This window comes from Balaenoptera physalus (genome assembly GCF_965194825.1).
Source record: "Balaenoptera physalus genome assembly, chromosome: 1".
In the NCBI taxonomy this organism is placed as follows: Eukaryota; Metazoa; Chordata; class Mammalia; order Artiodactyla; family Balaenopteridae; genus Balaenoptera; species Balaenoptera physalus.
Window position 1 is genome coordinate 171,757,493 of NC_138882.1, and position 19,522 is coordinate 171,777,014.

General features: G+C 37.8%; 1 protein-coding gene, 1 long non-coding RNA gene and 1 pseudogene across 23 annotated transcripts in view; 1 reads left to right on the top strand and 2 right to left on the bottom strand.

Annotated features, from left to right (window-relative positions):
- LOC309637465 overlaps positions 1-19,522 on the bottom strand; it is a 606,851-nt gene that overhangs the window by 61,920 nt on the left and 525,409 nt on the right. The window lies entirely within an intron of this gene.
- The window catches only part of PUM1 (pumilio RNA binding family member 1), a 128,253-nt gene that overhangs the window by 11,401 nt on the left and 97,330 nt on the right, over positions 1-19,522 (top strand). The window lies entirely within an intron of this gene.
- Positions 1,235-16,896, bottom strand: LOC309637439 (translation machinery-associated protein 7 pseudogene; annotated as a pseudogene). The gene has a single exon. The product of its transcript is annotated as a translation machinery-associated protein 7 pseudogene (transcript).

Here is a 19,522-nt window from a genome sequence, read left to right on the forward strand (position 1 = left end):
CTCCTTTCTGTGTCTATGCATTTGTCTCTTCTGGGCATTTCATATAAATGGAATCATACAGTATGTGGTCCTTTGTGACTGGCTTTTTTCGCTTAACAGTGTTTTAAAGGTTCATCTGTCTTGTAGCATGGATCAGTACCTCATTCCTTTTTATTTCTGAATAACAGTCCGTTTTATAGACATATAGGACATTTTTTAAAAAAAAATATTTATTTATTTATTTTTGGCTGCGTCGGGTCTTCTTTGCTGTGCGTGGGCTTTCTCTAGCTGTGGTGCGCGGGCTTCTCATTGTGGTAGCTTCTCTTGTTGCGGAGCACGGGCTCTAGGCATGTGGGCTTCAGTAGTTGTGGCTCGCGGGCTCTAGAGCGTAGGCTCAGTAGTTGTGGTGCACGGGCTTAGTTGCTCCGCCGCGTGTGGGATCTTCCCGGACCAGGGCATGAACCTGTGTCCCCTGCATTGGCAGGTGGATTCCCAACCACTGCACCACCAGGGAAGCCCCTATAGCACATTTTATTTATCCATTTATCAGTTGATGGACCTTTGGGTGGTTTATACGTTTTGGCTATTGTGAACAGTACTATTGTGAACATTCATGTACAGGTTTTTGTCTTGACGTATACTTTCATTTCTTTTGGGTACCTAAAGATTTTTAAAGGTGCATAAGTCTAATATACAGACAGAAAAATAATGGAGATTTCTTCACTGATGCCGGTGCTTTTTAGAAATAGAGTTTGGAGGTTACTTTATCTACAGCTTTACACCATGGATTGGAATTTTTCCAAGTGACAAGTTTTACTGGGGCTAACGGCTTTCTTCTTTATCTATGAAGAATGTGTTTTCAGGTTAACAGCATAAATAAACTTGTTTACAACCCCGGGAAGAGGAATGCTTACATTTTAAAGAACAGGTGTTTTCAGGGAGCTCTGCTCTTTAGATGTCATGAATATACAGTTAATTGATCTGCTAATGACAAATAATTTTTCTCTATTAAAGAAAGTTTCCCCAAGGACTTTAACAAGGGAATGGTTCATTAACTTAATCCTAGTTATCATATGTGTTTAAAAGCACCGTATCTGCTGTTAAGTAAAAAGTAATCTTTAATTTGCTAAGAATTTATTGATTCAGGTTGTTCTTTTTCCCCCGAATTGGCCAAATTAGGGAGCTACTGCTTATTTAGGTCAGAAGCCTAGTAAAATACAAAACAATGAAATTAATATATTGTTCTTTCTCCAGAGAAACTTACAGTTTCATGAAGGGAGGAAGGAATTATAAAGAAAGTTGTTTCAAAATGAGGATTTCAGTGAGTGTCTGTATTGAAATGACTGCTAAGATGGGGCTGTCGTGTGTTTGGGTGGCAGAAACAAATCAGGTGAGAATAATTTTATAGATACAGTTCCTTTATTTATTAACTTACTATCTAGAAAATAGACTGTAAGCTCTGTGTATCCATTAAGAGTGATGTATGTGGAAAAAGGACTGTGAGGAAATATGGCAAAATATTACTTTTATTTATGTGGGTGGGGAGATTATAGGTAATTTGGTTTCTTCTTGTACATTTTGAATTTTTACAGATTTCAAACCCTGAATTTTTTTTTTTTGACTGCGCTGTGTGGCTTGCGGGATCTTAGTTAACTAGGTAACTAGGGACCGAACTCAGGCCCACCGCAGTGAAAGTGCCTGGTGCTAACTACTGAACTGCCAGCGAACTTAAACCCAGAAATTTTTATATGTTAAAAAAAGAAAAAAGACAAATTTTATACCTTCTATTAAGAGTTTGGTTTACCATATTGAATGAAAGCGAGTTGGTGAATTGATACATTTCCAGTGGAATTTTGGTGTTGGAAAAGATCTTAGGGGCTTCCCTGGTGTGCACTGGTTAAGAATCCGCCTGCCAATAAAGGGGACACGGGTTCGAGCCCTGGTCCGTGAAGATCCCACATGCTGCGGAGCAACTAAGCCTGTGCGCCACAGCTACTGAGCCTGTGCTCTAGAGCCCGTGAGCCGCAACTACTGAGCCCGCATGCCGCAACTACTGAAGCCTGCGTGCCTAGAGCCTGTGCTCCACAGCAAGAGAAGCCACCGCAATGAGAAGCCCGTGCACTGCAACAGAGTAGCCCCCGCTCGCCACAACTAGAGAAAGCCCGTGCGCAGCAACGAAGACCCAACACAGCCATAAATGAATGAATGAATGAATGAAAGAAAAAGATCTTAGAAATCATTTAACTCTTTTTCCAGTGCAGTGGTTTCCTTTACATTAATTATCTCTGTTTTAATTAAAAGAATGTTAGTGAGTGTGTTGAACTGAGGTTGTTAGGATGGGTTGAGTGTATCTAATGAGATCTAGAGGTACTTTTATTTTAGTATTGAGTACGTTTCTGCATCTATAAGTTTTATGGACATGTACTCAGTAAGCTGTGTGCCAGACTGATCAAATCTTTTTATATATGATTTGAACCGCCAGTAACTCTATGTTGTTTTTATTATTTCCATTTTATGGATGGGGAAATGCAGGGTCAGAAAAATGAGATGCCGTGTTTTAAGGTGATTAGCTCATGCTCTTTCCACAAGACCAATCTGTTTGGAGACGCTACTGTTCTTCATCATGGAGTAGTCAGCTTATCCGTAACACACACACACTGGCCTCTCTTACACATTTTCACACATTTTAAACCGTACTTGTTGCTCATATATTTATAATTTAGGGACACTAGTAAAAGTTTAGTTTGCACGTCTAATTATAGGAGCCCAGTAGTTGATGCATAATAGATGCTCAGTAAATGGCATGTTCAAGCAGATGACCTTCAAAACTGAACTCATTAGTTTCATTCCCTATATCCTATTTCTGTGTGTGGCATCTCCATTTCAGGCAACCCAGGAATCTTAGATTCCTGCCTCCTGCCTCAAACAGTTCCAAGGTTATATCCGTATTGCCTTATTTGATAGGCTCATATTTCTTGCTTGGACATTTACAGTAGTCTTCTGACTGTTTTTTTGCACCCTCCGTCTTTTCTTCCTTCTGGCTATTTTCTGTGTTGCTGCCAAATTGTTATTTCTGAAGACACGAGTCTGCTTATGTCTCATTCTTGCCTAAATTTTGATTTTGGCTTTTTGGTTGCTTTTAGGATAATTAACTTTCAATCTCCTCAGCATAGCGTAGTGTACACACTTCGTGTTCTGAGATAGCTTACCTCTCCAGTCTTTACTGGCACTCCACTTCAGCTTTACTGAAGTATCCTAATTTTCTGAACACACATGGTATTTTTATAGTTTGTGCAGTTCCTCAATGTAGTTGTGCTATTTTCATTTATGTAGTTTTCTCTGCTTGGAATCTCCTTCCTTCCTCATCCACTTAGCCACTTTCCTCATCTTCAACTAAAGTATCTTTATCTCTGATAAACCTTCCCCTTTACTTACCTCTTTTCTTATAGGTTGGGTGTCCTCTTTTGGTGCTACCATCATTTGGTACACATCTTATTGAAGCATTCGGCTCCCAGTATTGGAATTGAATATTTACTTTTTCCTTCACCATTGGGTGCTAGTAATCTGTTTCAAAACAGATTCTTGGGCTTAAGTCCAGACCTAGTGAATCAAAATATCCAGTGATGAGGTGGAGTTTATGTATTTTTTAAAAACAACTCCTGGGTTATCCTCATGTCCACCTAGGTTAAGAACCGCTGTGATGGTTCTTCTTATAGAATCTTTCAGCCTTACATCTCTAGCCCCTGGGAAATAGTATGTACCTATAAATGATGAATGAATACATTATGTCATCAGGGCTTATTGAAGAGACTTACTGAGTAGAGTATTTTATTTTGAAGAGTCATTTTGAATTGTTAAGGTGTAACATGTAACAGAATGTAGGGTCTTGGGCCTGAAGATAAGGAGCCAGTAAGCATTTATTGGAGAGTTGTATTAAGGAACTTTTAAAGTAATTTCTATCAACTCTGCTTTTATGCTTTTTTTGGCGGGGGGTGGGTATAGGAAGAGGAGAGTTCTTGAAACCATGTCAGAGCTAGGCAAACAGAAGCAGCTGTAGGAACAAGGTTTACTTTCCTTAATTTGTAAAACACTGAAACTTTGTTCATAGTCACATCTGGTATTGGGAAACTGCCATATTGTTTCAACCTAATACATTTTCAAAGTTCATTCCTTTTCTCAGAAGGGAATATTATCTACTAGGATAGTTCAAGAAGGGTAGTATCCTAATGAAGATAGAATGAAGGTTGTAATTTACTCCTATATTGTCAATGGTTAACTGCTTTTAAGAATAGTGACTCATTTTTCCTGTTTGAAGCTTTTTAACAGTTGCTGTCTGGGTTTAAGGTTTCCGTTGGGACATAGTATAAAATACAGTGTGAATATTAAATTGCAAAATTTTTGTTCTATATTTTGGTTATGGATTTTGTTCTAAAGTAAAACAGCTTTATTGAGATATCATTCACACACCATACAGTTCACCCATTTAAAATGTACTGATCAGTGGTTTTCAGTATATTCAGTGTTGTGCAGTCATCACCACAATCAAAGGGAACGTTCTTCATCACCCCCAAAAGAAAACCTGTACCCATTAGTAGTCACTTTCCACTTCCGTCATTACCCCATCATCCCTAGGCAATCAATCTACTTTTTTTAAAAAGAAAACTTTATTTATTTTTTGGCTGTGCTGGGTCTTCGTTGTGGTGCGCGGGTTCTTCTTTGTGTGGCACGTGGGCTTAGTTGCCCCGCGGCATGTGGGATCTTAGTTCCCTGCCTGAGTCCTCCCCTGCATTGGAAGGCGGATTGTTAACCACTGGACCACCAGGGAAGCCCCCAATAATCTACTTTCTGTTTAAAATGTAAATTTTTTGATAGTACATGATTGTTCTAAATAAAAAATGTCAATAATTTGTTTTTTAGAGTTAACTACTTTTAACCGTTTGGTTCATTTCCTTCCAGACTTTTTCTGTGCATATATAAACAGATATATGAATGCATTGTAGTTTTAAACTAAATGGGATCATTCGCTCTCTCTCTAAATATATTATATGCATACATAGCCCAGGCACACACACGCTGCATGGTAGTCTTTTCCTCCTTAATACATTGTGGTCATCCTTTTAGGTCAGTAAATACCTCTATTTTTTTTTAAGGGCCATAGTATATGGAAGTACAATAATTTGACTGTTTTATCCCAGTTTGATGGACTTTTAGGTTGTTTTCAGCTTTTGACATTCTAAACAATGCTGTAGTAAACAATACTGCAGTTATATTTTTGTATTAGACTATATTCAGAGAAGTGAAAGTGACAGACCAAACAAAAGAATGTGTTTAAAATTTTGATACATATTTCCACATTGTTTTCCAGATAGATTGTAGCAATTTAAAGTTCCACCAACACCTTATCAGTATTCTTTGACCACTTTTTTCTGTAATATTTTCCTAGATTTACAAAACTTTTTATGTCTTTTAACTGTGTTTATTGTACCTTTTGATTTCTTTATCTTTATGCTCTTAGGTCATCCCTTACCCAATCTCCTGTGTTTCTTGTAATATTTTTATAGTTCTAGTTTTATATTTTCATCTTTAATTAATCTGGAGTTTATTTCTTTGTATTTTGTGGGCAGGAAGTAATGATGTAATTTTACTTTTCCTCAGATAGGTAGCTACTGATCCTAGCACTATTTATTGATTTGAAAGACCTCGTTTATAATAAATTAAGTCTCCCCATATATGGATCTGTTTTGACTCATTTGTTTTATTGATATGTTTATTCTTGCTCTAGGGTTAGAAGTTTTCATTTTTATAAAACAATAATCTTTATTGAGGTATAATTGACATAATAAAATGCACCCATTTTAAATGAATAATTTGTTAAGTTTTGAAATATCAAAGTATTCACCTGTGAAACCATCACTACAATCAAGATAATGACAGTTGCCGTCTTCTGCAAAAGTTTTGTTGGCCCTTTGTAATTCCTCCCAGCAGCAACCACTGATCTGCTTTTTGCCTAGGTCTAGACTTTTATTTGTTGTATTTTAATGGTATTTGGAATGACATTAAAGCAATTTTTGTTGTTTCTAGAATCACAGGCATGCCCCATCCCCCAGGGTTTTGACTTGCAGTTCCATTTGCTTGAGTGCTCCTGTCTCAGATGTCTTCTCAGATGTCTATGAAGGTTGCTCCTTTACCTCCTTCCAGTCCTTTGCTTAAATGTTACCTTCTCAGTGAGACTTTCTGTGAACATTATTTTAATTGCAACTCTGTCCCCCTTCCCTGATTTAATTTTCTTAATAGCCTTCATTCGCCATTTTGTAATTTGCTGTCCCTACTTTCCAAACTGTTTACGGTGAGGATTTATTGTTTTTAGAGTTCAAAATTTCCTAAAAGCCATTATTTTTAATGTAGGAAATAAAAACATGTGTTTTGATTTTTTAAAATCCAATTTCAAACATTATTCTACAGCACCCACAGTCTCCAAGTTTAAAACCTAATACATTTATACCTGAAGTCCCTCTCAACCCCAAGAGGGAAAACTTCCATGGTTCATGATCTCACAGTAATACAAACAGCAGGGTAAGAAACTAAAGATAGTAGCTGTTCTCAAAAAAGAGCAAATGAAGGTTTACTATTTGCATAACATTAGGTGGAATTCTGTAAAGAATTAAACAAACCACACAAAATACATACCAGTGTATGTAATACTAAAAGTTTATTAAGCTCTGCCTCCTCCCTTGTATTCTGTCTCTTGGTTAAGAATCACTGATATCTTGATTAGTACATCTTTAGCTGTTTTTTTTAATTCAGAAGAGATAGAATTCTATTAAAATATTTTCTCCCACAGATATAGTTTTGGATTTATGTATTATGTTCTCTCTCAGGCTCATGAAGTCCAGAATGAGCTACTTGATGTGTTTGGTAGCTGCCCTCTTTAATTATGTTGCAGTGATTTATCTGGATAGACTTACTCATTGAGAATTCCTATTCCCTTACATACTACAAACAATAGAATGTTGAAACAAAGGAGGAGTGAGGGTTAGCTTCAAGGCTGCTGAATGGAGGAAGACATTTACTAGGTTCCCTGGCAGAAGAACTTTTAGGTAAGGGAGCTCCTGTCTCCTGTGCCAACTATTTATATTGTAACTGTAATAATGAACTGTTCAAACTTGAGAAATGTTAGATTAATAATATAGATCACCTTTGTTACCACACTAGAGTTTATTCCCCTTACATCTAGAAATATATCAACTACTTTTGCAGATATGTTAAAACAAGAGTCATTTCTATTGGTGATGAATGTAATTTTGTTTCTTAATATTGTAAGTGAACTAAGGACTCTTTCCATGGCCTAATTCCGTTCTCTGTATCCTAATTAACAGTGATTTAAAAATCAAATAAAATGTTTTTTTCCCTCCATTAAAAATAATGACTTGTAGGTATTTTTGAATTCTAAAAATCAGTAAATGCTCATTGTAAACATTTCGGAAAGTATAGATAATTATAAAATTATAAAAATAAAAACACCCTAGAAACAAACCAAAATCCAACCAACCCCCAACTATAATTCAGCGTTCAGAATCTGTTAGTTTACCTTTTGTAACATGTCCATCTAGTGTTTTTATTCAAAACTTAAAAAAATGTAAATCATCTCATCTCTAATAACAAGGATAATAATTTCTTGAGCTGTGCTTTTTTTAAAGTTTGATGGGCAGTATGAGTTTTTACTAATCATTTCTCTGTTTTGGTTAACCATTAGAGGTTAGAACTAAATTTATGGCTCATTTATAATAAGTATATAGGACTTAATCGCATACAGTTTATAAAGTAGGCTCTTTTCATTTTCCCTTTGCCTTAATTTTCTCACTAGTGGAAGTTATTTGATTTTCTAAGTCACTCGAAATCTTTTGTGAAACAATTGAGATAAAATAAAAACATTTCTGTGATTATAGTTTTTTTTTTTGGGGTCTAACATATCAAAATTTTTTTTATGCTATATTATTTCCATAGATAATTTTAAGGTTGTACCACATTCTACTCTATGTAGTGGCCACATTCTTTTCTGTAATAATGTCTTAATATTGATCATTTAGGTTTTTAATTTTTACTAATGTTGGTGGTGTTGTAATGAACATTTTTGTTTATCAATACTTGTAGTTTAGATTATTTTCTTCACTTCTGTTCTTAGAATAGGAATAATACTGTTAGTCTTTATAGTGCTATTCTACCTCTTGTGTAATTTTTTCCCTCATTTTTAAGATATAATTTTGCATACAGTGAAATTCACTATTATTTTAGCATACACTTCTGTAGATTTTGACAAATGCGTATATTCTTGTAATCACCACAGTCGAGATATAAAAGTTTTTTTTTTTTTTTTTACGGAAGTTTATTCTTAAATGTACAATGGATTCCAAGACAACACTTGATTCTAGCTGTAGGTGGCAAAGATGTGATGGCAGGGAATCCAGATGTTTAATCCAGATGTTTAAACAGGAATGGAATTAAGGATCATCATTGCCTCAGGCACAAGGAACATTACTTTTTGCCAGACTTCTTAATTCCACCTGTGGCCAGGAGGCCTTTCCAGCGGCCTTCGCTTGCCCCTCCTTCTGTTTCTGCTTGAATGCCTTGTCTTCTTGTCCATCTCCTTGGCTTGCTTCTTGGGCTGCTTCAGGGGCTTCTTCTTGCCACCTTTGCAGCCCGACATGGTACCTGCCGCCCCTTCCCCAGACCCTGCCACCGGATGCCGAGATACAAAAGTTTTCACGCTTCCCCAGATTCTCTGGAGCCCTTTCATAGTCAGCTCTTACCTCCATTCCCAGCAACTGGTAACCACTAATCCGTTTTTTGTCCCTATAGTTTTGCCTTTTCCAAAATGTCATATATGTACTGTAAGTGTATGTAGCTTTTGAATCTGGTTTCTTTCACTTAGCATACTACATTTGAGAATCCATGTTATATATAACAATAAATGGATCCTTTTAATTAGTAGTATCCCATTAAATAGTTGTATGACAGTTTATCCATTTTGTGTGCTTAATTTTAATTCTCTTGGTTGGCTGGAGTGCTTGATACAGTCATTGCTTGAAAGGTGACGTGTGAGTGGCATATTTTATTACTTCTTTTGTATATTGTGTTCTTATAGCCTTTATAAATGAAAGACAGTTGTGTCAGGACATAAAAATCTTTGGGCCATTGACGATAGATCTCATTTTATTGTCTGGCGGGTAGTGTTTTAGAGAACCAAGGGTAAGTTCTATTTTTTTAGAATTCTCCAAATTTAGGGTAGTTTGGTCAGGATGTGATTTTTGTGTGCTACGTGGGTGAGAGCTGCATAGTTTTGTAGCTTGAGAAAGGTTCCTTTGGTTATACATTTGATTATTTTAGTTTTCGTGCTTGGGAACCATCATTTTAAGTTATATCTTCATTGTTTCTTCATAGCAGTCATCTTTCTTTAAATTAAAATTTTGACTTAGTTATTTGTTGATTCCTGCAGTTGTAAGAAATAATACAGAGAGATCCTTTGTATACTTTCCTCTATTTCCCCATTTTACAGTATAACCTTTGCAGGTAACATTGTGTAGTATAGCATCACAGCTAGGTTATTGATGTTGTTAAAATCTATCCAGTCCTATTCACATCTCTCCAGTTTTACTTGTACTCATTTGGGTCTGTTTGTGTGTGTGTGTGTATGTGTATGAAGTTCAATATAATTTTACCATCTGTATAGGTTCATATACTTACCACCACAAAGTGCTGAATAGTTCCAAAACAACAAGGGACCCTTGAGTAGCCCTTTTTACACACCCCCTTTCCATTTGCAGGGGTTGGGGGGGGCCTCCCCCCAACCACTAATCTGTCCTATTCTGCATTTCTACAATTTTGTCATTTCAAAAAAGTCATATAAATGGAGTCATACCATACATATAGCCTTTGGCAGGGACTGGCCTTTTTTGCTGTGCATACTTTTCTGGAGTCTCATCCAAGTTGTTGCCGGTGGTAGGCCATTCCTTTTTATTGCTGCATAGTGTGCATGGTGCAGAAGCACCATAGTTTGTTTAACCTGTTGAAGGACATCTGGGCTGATTCCAGTTTTTAGTTATTATAAATGAAGCTGCTGTGAACATTCATGTGCAGGTTTTTGTGTGAACATCAGATAAAAGCCCAGGAGTCCAATTGCTAGGTAATAATGGTAGTTGCATGTCTAGTTTCTAAAGAAACTGCCGAGTTGTTTTCTGGACGAGTAATGTTTGAATAATACAATTTTTCTGTGCGCTCAACGGCATTTCGTGGTATTACTGTTTTTTATTTTAGCCATTCTGATACATATGTAATGATATCTCATTGTGGTTTTAATCTGTGTTTCCCTGATGGCTAATGGTGTTCAACATCTTCTCATGTGAGCAGCTATCTTTATTTTTTAATATGGTTTTTAATTCTTGTCTTAGTTTTATTGGGTTGGCCAAAAAGTGCCTTCGACTTTTAAATAGAAATGAAAGACACATTTTTCATTTTCACCAAGAACTTTATTGAACAACGTATTCACCCTTTTGTTCCACTACCTTCTGCCATTTTCCAGGCAACTTCATAATTCCATCTTCCCACAACTTTTTATCTTTTTGAGCAAAGAACTGTTCCAGGTGCCTTTCACAGTCTTCCAGGGAATTGAAATTTTTTCCATTAAGAGGATTTTGTAAAGACCTAAATAAATGGAAATCCAGAGGTGAAATGTCTGGTGAATACAGCGGATGAATCAGAACTTCCCAGCCAAGCTGTAACAGCTTTTGCCTGGTCATCAAAGAAACATGCGGTCTTGCGTTATCCTGATGGAAGATTATGCGTTTTCTGTTGACTAATTCTGGATGCTTTTCATCGAGTGCTACTTTCAGTTGGTCTAATTGGGAGCAGTACTTGTTGGAATTAATCGTTTGGTTTTCTGGAAGGAGCTCATAATAGAGGACTCACTTCCAGTCCCACCATACGCACACCATCACTGTCTTTGGATGAAGACCGGCCTTTGGTGTGGTTGGTGGTGGTTCATTTTGCTTGCCCTGCGATCTCTTCCATTCCACATTATTGTACAGTATCCACTTTTCATTGCCTGTCACAATTTGTTTTAAAAACAGAATGTTTTCGTTATGTTTCAGTAGAGAATTGCATGCGGAAATATGGTCAAGAAGGTTTCTTTCGTTTAACTTATGTGGAACCCAAAGATCAAAGCGATTCACATAACCAAGGTGGTGCAAATGATTTTCAACGCTTGATTTGGGTATCTTGAGTATGTCGGCTATTTCCCGAGTGGTATAACGTTGATTGTTCTCAGTTAATGTTTCGATTTGATCGCTATCAACTTCAACTGGTCTACCCGACTGTGGAGCATCGTCCAGCAAGAAATCTCCAGCACAAAACTTTGCAAACCACTTTAAAAAAATTAATTAATTAATTAATTAAATTTTGGCTGCGTTGGGTCTTCGTTGCTGCGTGCAGGCTTTCTCTAGTTGTGGCGAGTGGGAGTTACTCTTAGTTGAGGTGCGTGGGCTTCTCATTGCAGTGACTTCTCTTGTTGCAGAGCACGGGCTCTGGGCGCACGGGTTTCAGTAGTTGTGGCCCGCGGGCACAGTAGTTGTGGCTCGCGGGCTCTAGAGCGCAGGCTCAGTAGTTGTGGCGCCTGGGCTTAGTTGCTCTGCGGCATGTGGGATCTTCCTGGACCAGGGCTTGAACCCGTGTTCCCTGCATTGGCAGGTGGATTCTTAACCACTGCACCACCAGGGAAGCCCCTCAAACTACTTTTAAAAAAAAATTTATTTGGCTGTGTTGGGTCTTAGTTGCAGCATGCAGGATCTTTGTTGCAGCATGTGGGATCTTTCATTGAGGTGCGTGCGGGCTTCAGAGCGCACGGGCTCGGTAGTTGTCACTTGCGGGCTCAGTAGTTGTGCTTCTCGGGCTTAGTTGCCCCGCGGCATGTGGGATCTTAGTTCCCCGACCAGGGATTGAACCCGAGTCCCCTGCATTGGAAGGCGGATTCTTAACCACTGGACCACTAGGGAAATCCCGCAAACCACTTTTGACACTTTCGATCAGTCACAGCACCTTCTCCATACACTACATGATCTTTTTTTGCGTTTCAGTTGCGTTTTTACCTTTCTTGAAATAACAAAGGATAGTATGCTGAAAATGTTGCTTTTTTCTTCCATCTTCAGTATGAATATGGCTACACAAAAATTCACCAATTTTGATAAGTCTTTTCTTAATTGCACGCTGATATGACAGCTGTCACTTACAATCTAACAAAATTGTTTCGAATGAAGTTAAAGACAACTAAGTGCTACTAGAGCCATCTTACGGAAAAACCGAATGAACCTTTTGGCCAACCCAATATGTGATCTTAACTATTAATAAAAGTACTAAATTCTGTTTGATATGTTTCCCTATGTTCCGTTTATCCAGTAACATTTGTGGAAGCTCCATTTATAAGTTTGATAAGAGATCTTTGCTTAGTTTTTGGATCAGCGTTAACTTAGTGCACATTCACTTGTAAACATTTTAGGAATGGCTTATTTTTAAAACAGGTTTGGCAAACTATGGCCTCCCTGCCAAATCTAGCTTGCTGCCTGTTTACGTATGGCTCTTGAGCTAAGACTGGTTTTTACATTTTTAAATGTGTAGTTGAAAATAAAAACAAAGAATACATGACAAAGACCCTGTGTAGCCCACAAAGCCTGTATTATTTATTTATTTAAAAATATTTATTTATTTATTTGGCTGCATCGGGTCTTAATTGCGGCACACGGAATCTTCATTGCAGCATGCAGGATCTTTCGTTGTAGCATGCAGGCTCTCTAGTTGTGGTGCATGAGCTCAGTAGTTGTGGCACGGGTTGAGTTGCCCAATGGCATGTGGGATCTTAGTTCCCCGACCAGGGATCGAACATGCGTCCCCTACATTGGAAGATGGATTCTTAACCACTGGACCACCAGGGAAGTCCCAGCCTGTATTATTTGTTATTTGACATGTTACAGAAAGTGTTTGCCATCTCCTATTTTTATTTATTTAAAAAGATTTTATTTTATTTTAATTTTTTAAAATTTATTTATTTTTATTTATTTATTATTTTTGGCTGTGTTTGGTCTTCGTTGCTGCATGCAGACTTTCTCTAGTTGCGGGGAATGGGGGCTACTCTTCGTGTGGTGCGCGGGCTTCTCTTGTTGCTAAGCACGGGCTCTAGAGCACGGGCTTCAGTAGATGCAGCACGTGGGCTCAGTAGTTGTGGCTGGTGGGCTCTAGAGCGCCGGCTCAGTAGTTGAGGTGCACGGGCTTAGTTGCTCCGCGGCATGTGGGATCTTCCTGGAGCAGGGCTCAAACCTGTGTCCCTTACATTGGCAGGCATTCTTAGCCACTGTGCCACCAGGGAAGCCCCTCCTAGTTTTAAAAAACAGCTTTATTAAGATATTATTCACATACCATAAAGTTCACCCTTAAGTTTACAATTTGGTTTAGTGTTTTTATAGTGCTATGCAACCATCATGCTTTCTAACACTAGAACATTTTTAGCACTCCCAAAAGAAACCCTGTACTCATTAGTAGTCATTGTCAATTTCCCCCTCTCCTAAGTCCCTGGCAAACAAAAACCTATTCTTGTCTCTCTACATTTGTTTGTTTTGGATATTTCATATAAATGGAATCATATAATATGTGGCCTTTTGTGTCTGGCTTCTTTCACTTAGCATGTTTTTAAGGTTCATGCACATTGTAGCATGTATCAGTACTTTGTTCCTTGTTTTTTTTTTTTTGGCCGCGCACGGCAGCTTGCAGGATCTTAGTTCCCCAGCCAGGGATTAAACTGGTTAAGAATCTTCCTTCCAATACAGGGGATGCGAATTCGATCCCTGGTGGGGGAACTAAGATCCCACATGCCGCAGGGCAGCTAAGCCCGCGAGCCACAACTGCTGAGCCCAAACACCCTGGAGCCTGCGCACCACAACTAGAGAAGAGAAAACACGCACTCCACAATTAGAGAGAAGCCCGAGCACCACAACGAAGAGCCCGTGCACCGCAACAAAAAAATCCTGCATGCCTCAACGAAGATCCCGCATGCCACAACTAAGACGCGATGCAGCCAAGTAAATAAATAAATAAATAAAGTAAAATAAAAATATATTTTAAAAAAGTGGTTTGAAAAAGTTTAAATACAGCAGGAATTATTAAATACAGCATATATTCATTTACAGAATTTTATGTAGCTACTTAAAACATTTTTTAAAGTCTTAGAGAATACGTTTATGTGTAGGGATTCTATAATAGGCCACAAATCTACATACATAAAATGATATGTATATATTTCCATATAGAGACATACACAAAATAAGACTGGAAGGTAATATACTCAAATGTTAACCTAAAACTTCATCAGTAGTTTCTACGTTTTCTATAATGCCAATGAAAATCAGAAAGAAGCTTCTGAAAATAAATTTAACATTTATGAAGTCTTTAGTATATTATTACCTTTCAAACCAATAATCCTCTTCTAGAAACATCTTAATCAACTAAAAGGATAAGCTTTATAAGCAGAGGTGCTTATTGTGCACTTTTAAAAAATATTTTGCTATTTTTTTCTTATTTTTTTGGCCATGCGGCATGTGGGATCTTAGTTCCCCAACCAGGGTTCAAACCTGCGCCCCCTGCATTGGAAGTGCAGCATCTTAACCACTGGACCACCAGGGAAGTCCCTCAAACCACTTTTCACATCACAGTGCCATGATGAAGATCTTCAATAACAAATCTTTGCCCATATTTCTGGTTATTTGCTTAGGCTGAATTCCTAGAAGTAGAATTACTGGATCAAAAGGCACGAACGGTTTATAAAACTTGATACATATTGTCAAATTTCTTTCTTGAAAAGCTCGAAAAAGCATGACAGTGTGTTCTTTTAAGCAAGATAAGAATCATTTTAAAGAAGCTGACTGTGGAAGTCCTGTTTCTGCTATTTTGTCACTCCTGAGACTGAGGGTAATTTCTCACATTACAAATATTTGTATGTAATGCCTGTCATGTTTTTAATACTGTGGGGTTTACTTTTAGGGAGATAAGACAAACTGCCATGGCACTATTGCTAACGTGCAGTTTTGCTACTTAGTAGATGTTATTTCAGTAGCTGAGAAGGCAGTAAGACACCTGTATCATGGTCTTTGAACTTCACTGTAAATTTCTCCACTCCTCTGTCGAAAAGGGAGAACAGTAGAGAAGCAGTCTTTATATAAGTAGTCCCCCTCTCACCCCCGAATCAATCCGCAGAGACTACCACTGTAGGCATGCCTTGTAGTTGATAGTTCTTCCACTTACTTTTCACAATTGTTGTTTTCACTGGTGGTCTAAGTTGTACATCTGTTAAAAAATATGCACTGTCTTACAACTTGTAGAACATTTATATCAATGGCTGTGGAGGCCCATAATTTGTTTTCTTTCACAGACTATTCTTATGGTAAAAATTATTACAAGCCTTTTATGCCTACTATTACCTGTCCATTAGTGAGCACAGGGATGACAAAGTGAATCTCAAAAAATTTAATATTAGCAAAAGTTTGGAAAAGTGAATTCTGTGTCTTTTTTGTGGACGAATATTTGGTATTTTCACATTATTTACATAGATTCTTACACTCTGCTGGTAAGATTCCAATGATGGCAAATATATTAAATTTAGTTTCATTGTTTGAAAAGAGCCTGATACTTACGCATTTGCCACAACTCGATTTAAGAACTTCCGGTGAACATTCTTGATTTAGTTTTTTTGCTTTTTCCATATGTCATCTTTTGAGATTGGTATTTCAGAATGAAACTTTTACTGCTAATGAAGACCCTTGATGTATTCTCTATTTGCAAATAACCATTTTTTGTTGTAAGTGTGATCTATAATAGTAGTTGTGTAGGAGTCTCTTTCATGCTTTTGGAATTTGTTCTTTTGGAAGTCAGGAGTATACCATTCAGACAGATTGCTACAGGTAGTAGTTTCCAGACAAGTGGAGATAAGATTTATCATTATCTTAAGTTTTACACTTATTAGGTTCTTCCGTATCAATTAGACAGTTTCTCTCTCCAGTTAAAATGGCCTTGCTCTTCTTACTGATTTCAGCTTGATCATGATTGGTGAAATTAAGATGAAGACCGTCAGAACTGGCAATTGTGAGGTTTTTGTAGTTAAAGGTCACTAGTATCATAGGCTTTATTAACTGCTTCTAAAAATATTATTTATTCTTTTTACTTTATAAATTGTTTTCTTTTATGTTTAGGAAGTGCTGACATTTCCATGAGGTGTATATATTATGGTAGTATGGTAGCAAATCAGTTTTGATAACTTACAGTTTATCACTTGGGTCTGTTAACTATCCTAGCTGAATGCCATCAACACCTTATATAATCTGGAACTTTAATGGTATTTAATTGCCAAAGGTAGTAGCAGTTTTTTTTTTTTTAATAAATTTATTTACTTTTGGCTGCGTTGGGTCTTAATTGCTGCTCACAGGCTTTCTGTAGTTGCGGCGAGCAGGGGCTTCTCTTCGTTGTGGTGCCCGGGCTTCTTATTGCAGTGGCTTCTCTTGTTGCAGAGCACGGTCTCTAGGCACGCGGGCTTCAGTAGTTGTGGCACACGGGCTCAGCAGTTGTGGCTAGCGGGCTCTAGAGCACAGGCTCAGTAGTTGTGGCGCACGGGCTTAGTTGCTCCATGGCATGTGGGATCTTCCCAGACCAGGGCTCGAACCCGTGTCCCCTGCATTGGCAGGCGGATTCTTAACCACTGCGTCACCAGGGAAGTCCAAGGTAGTAGCAGTTTTTAATGATAAATAATAATAAAAAAATGGAAGTTCAGCCTAATCCTGGCTGCTGTGGTGACTTCATTTTCCTCCTGTATAAAAATAGTGTAGGGCTTCCCTGGTGCTTGTCTTTGATGAGAACAGAAAGAAGCCCTAGTAAAGGGGATAGAGAGCTGAATTTGAATTCCACTTCTGATCTTTATCTGCTATATGACTTTAGACAGATCATGCCTCTGAACCTTGGTCCTCATCTATAAAATGGAATAATGTCTATTTTGCAGTACAGTGCCTTGAAAACTCAGCAAATGCTGGTATTTAGTGTTGCTATTAACAATGAATAAATAAGATCACGTAGTAGGGTTTGCCTCCTCCTAAGCTTAAAGAGTAGTCTTTTGTTTTTGTTTTTTCCCAGTAATCAAGAAAAATGTTTATTTATTTATATTTTATTAGAGGAATGTGATAACTTTTTGCTTTTCTTACAAAATGGGGATAAGAGTACCTGCATTTTCAAATTGTTACGAATATTAAAGAGATCATACAGCATATAAATATTTTTATAGGACAGGACCTGGCACAAAGTAAGTCTCAGTAAATATTTGTTGTTGTTATTTATAATACAGATACAAGAAAGCAGAAGATGGTGTAGAACAGACTTATTAAATGTTTTTCCCTTAATGATTAAATTCAGATTAGGTTAATCCTCGTATTCCATTTCTTCTTCTCATTGCTCAAGTTTCTCCTGCATTTGCTGGCTTTTTCTCTCTGGTATCTCCTTCCTGTAATGGTTCTTGGCACCACCTCTTCTGCTTGTATTGTTCTGGATCTATGTTAGTGAAATGGAGCCATCGTGATCTAGGCTTGCCTTTGCAAAAAATCCTCCAGGGGAACAAAGGTGTGGAGGAGAAAAGTGCTTGATAACTGAGATTCAGTGGTTGAGGAAATAAATATTTTAGTAAAGACAGTTTTAGTCTCAAGGTATAGAAGTCTTTTCTACTTAGCAAAAATTCAGGGCATTAAATGAAGGAACACCAGGGATTCTCTCTGAACCCCAGAGCAGGAAATATATACGTGGGCCTCCTGGGCACTAGGAGGGTTTTCTGTTTCCATAGGGGTTCCATAGTCTCTTGTCTCTGATTTTTTTCAGCACATTCTTTCTCTTCTTTGTGTTGACCATCTACTGCTTATTCACCAGGTTATACTTGACCCAAAATGACAGCTACAACTGCCAAGTCTTTAGGGAATTTCACTTTATCTCTCCATTGCTATCTGGCCTGAATGCTAAGGAGAGGTATCTGATTAGGTCAGTTTATCATTTCTCTTCAGGTACTAGGGGTTTGGCCATTCAGGAGAATACTTTTGTTATAATTGTTTGTGGCCAGAGGTGGTGGGAATCACAAAGTTGTCCTTTCTAGGCAGGTGTCTTGAAATATGTCTGTTAGAAAATATTCAAAAAAGTGTTGATTTGTTGAACTTTATTTTTCCAAGTGCACTACATAGCTCTGATTACTGTTTTAAAATATAGACTTCCAGTGTGATTTCATAAATACCAACTTAGTGGTACCTATTGTGTTTGAGTTTGGTTCTTGTATACAATCAACAGAGAACTGGCCAAACTAGCTCAAGTGAAGGGACAGTCATTGTAAAGACACCCTGAGCAGTTAAGAGACAGCAATCCAAGGACAGGAATGCTAGTAAAGTAAGGCCAAGAACTGAGCCAGAATGCTCTCAAAAGTTGCTTCTTTTTTAGGTCTTTTATATTGGACTGCATGGACCACCATGGTAACCGCTTTGTTCTTTGAGATTTAATGTTCAGTAATATATATCTGCTTGAAAATCTGATAAATGTAATTTGTTACACATTTGGATCATTAACTTCTTAAATTTGGATTCCTTTATACCCAAGTCTGAGTTTCAGTGTTTTTTTTTTTTTTTTTCCTTGACTGCAATGTTGGCTGGCCAAAAGGGAGACAAAAATCTAAATAGAGAAGTAGGAGGAGAACCAGGAGACCATAGTGGTATGGAAATCAGGGAATGAAGGAATTTGAGAAGGTGACTTTATTGAGTTTTTTTTTTTTTTATGAGAACGGAAAAAACATGAGCTTGAACTAGTGATGATTTTTATTTTTATATGTTGGAAGTTTCTGAATGGATTAGAATGGAAGTTTCTCTGAATTGAGGATTAGCTGGGAATTGAGAAGAGAGAAAAATGGTTGTACTTTGAAATGCTAAGTTTTAGAAAGTAAATTAGACGTTTGTGTGATCTAGGTACTTCTAATATTGATTATGAAAACGCTGACCTATAGAGAGAGAGGCTCACCTCCCCGGAATGACCAAAACCTACCCTTTGCTAACTGAGGATAGGGAAAGAAGAGATGGATGTATGGGGACATTTCAGTATTAAAGAGAATAACCTGTGAGGTGGATATAGTTGAATAAATGCCTACTAGGTATTGGACATGTCTCATTTAATATATTTTTTAATGAATTTATTTATGGCTGCGTTGGGTCCTCGTTGCTGCACGCGGGCTTTCTCTAGTTGCGGTGAGTGGGGGCTACTCTTCGTTGTGGTGCGCGGGCTTCTCATTGCAGTGGCTTCTCTTGTTGCGGAGCATGGGCCTAGACACATGGGCTTCAGTAGTTGTGGCTCATGGGCTCTAGAGCGCAGGCTCAGTAGTTGCGGTGCACCGGCTTAGTTGCTCCGTGGCATGTGGGATCTTCCTGGACCAGGGCTCGAGCCCGTGTCC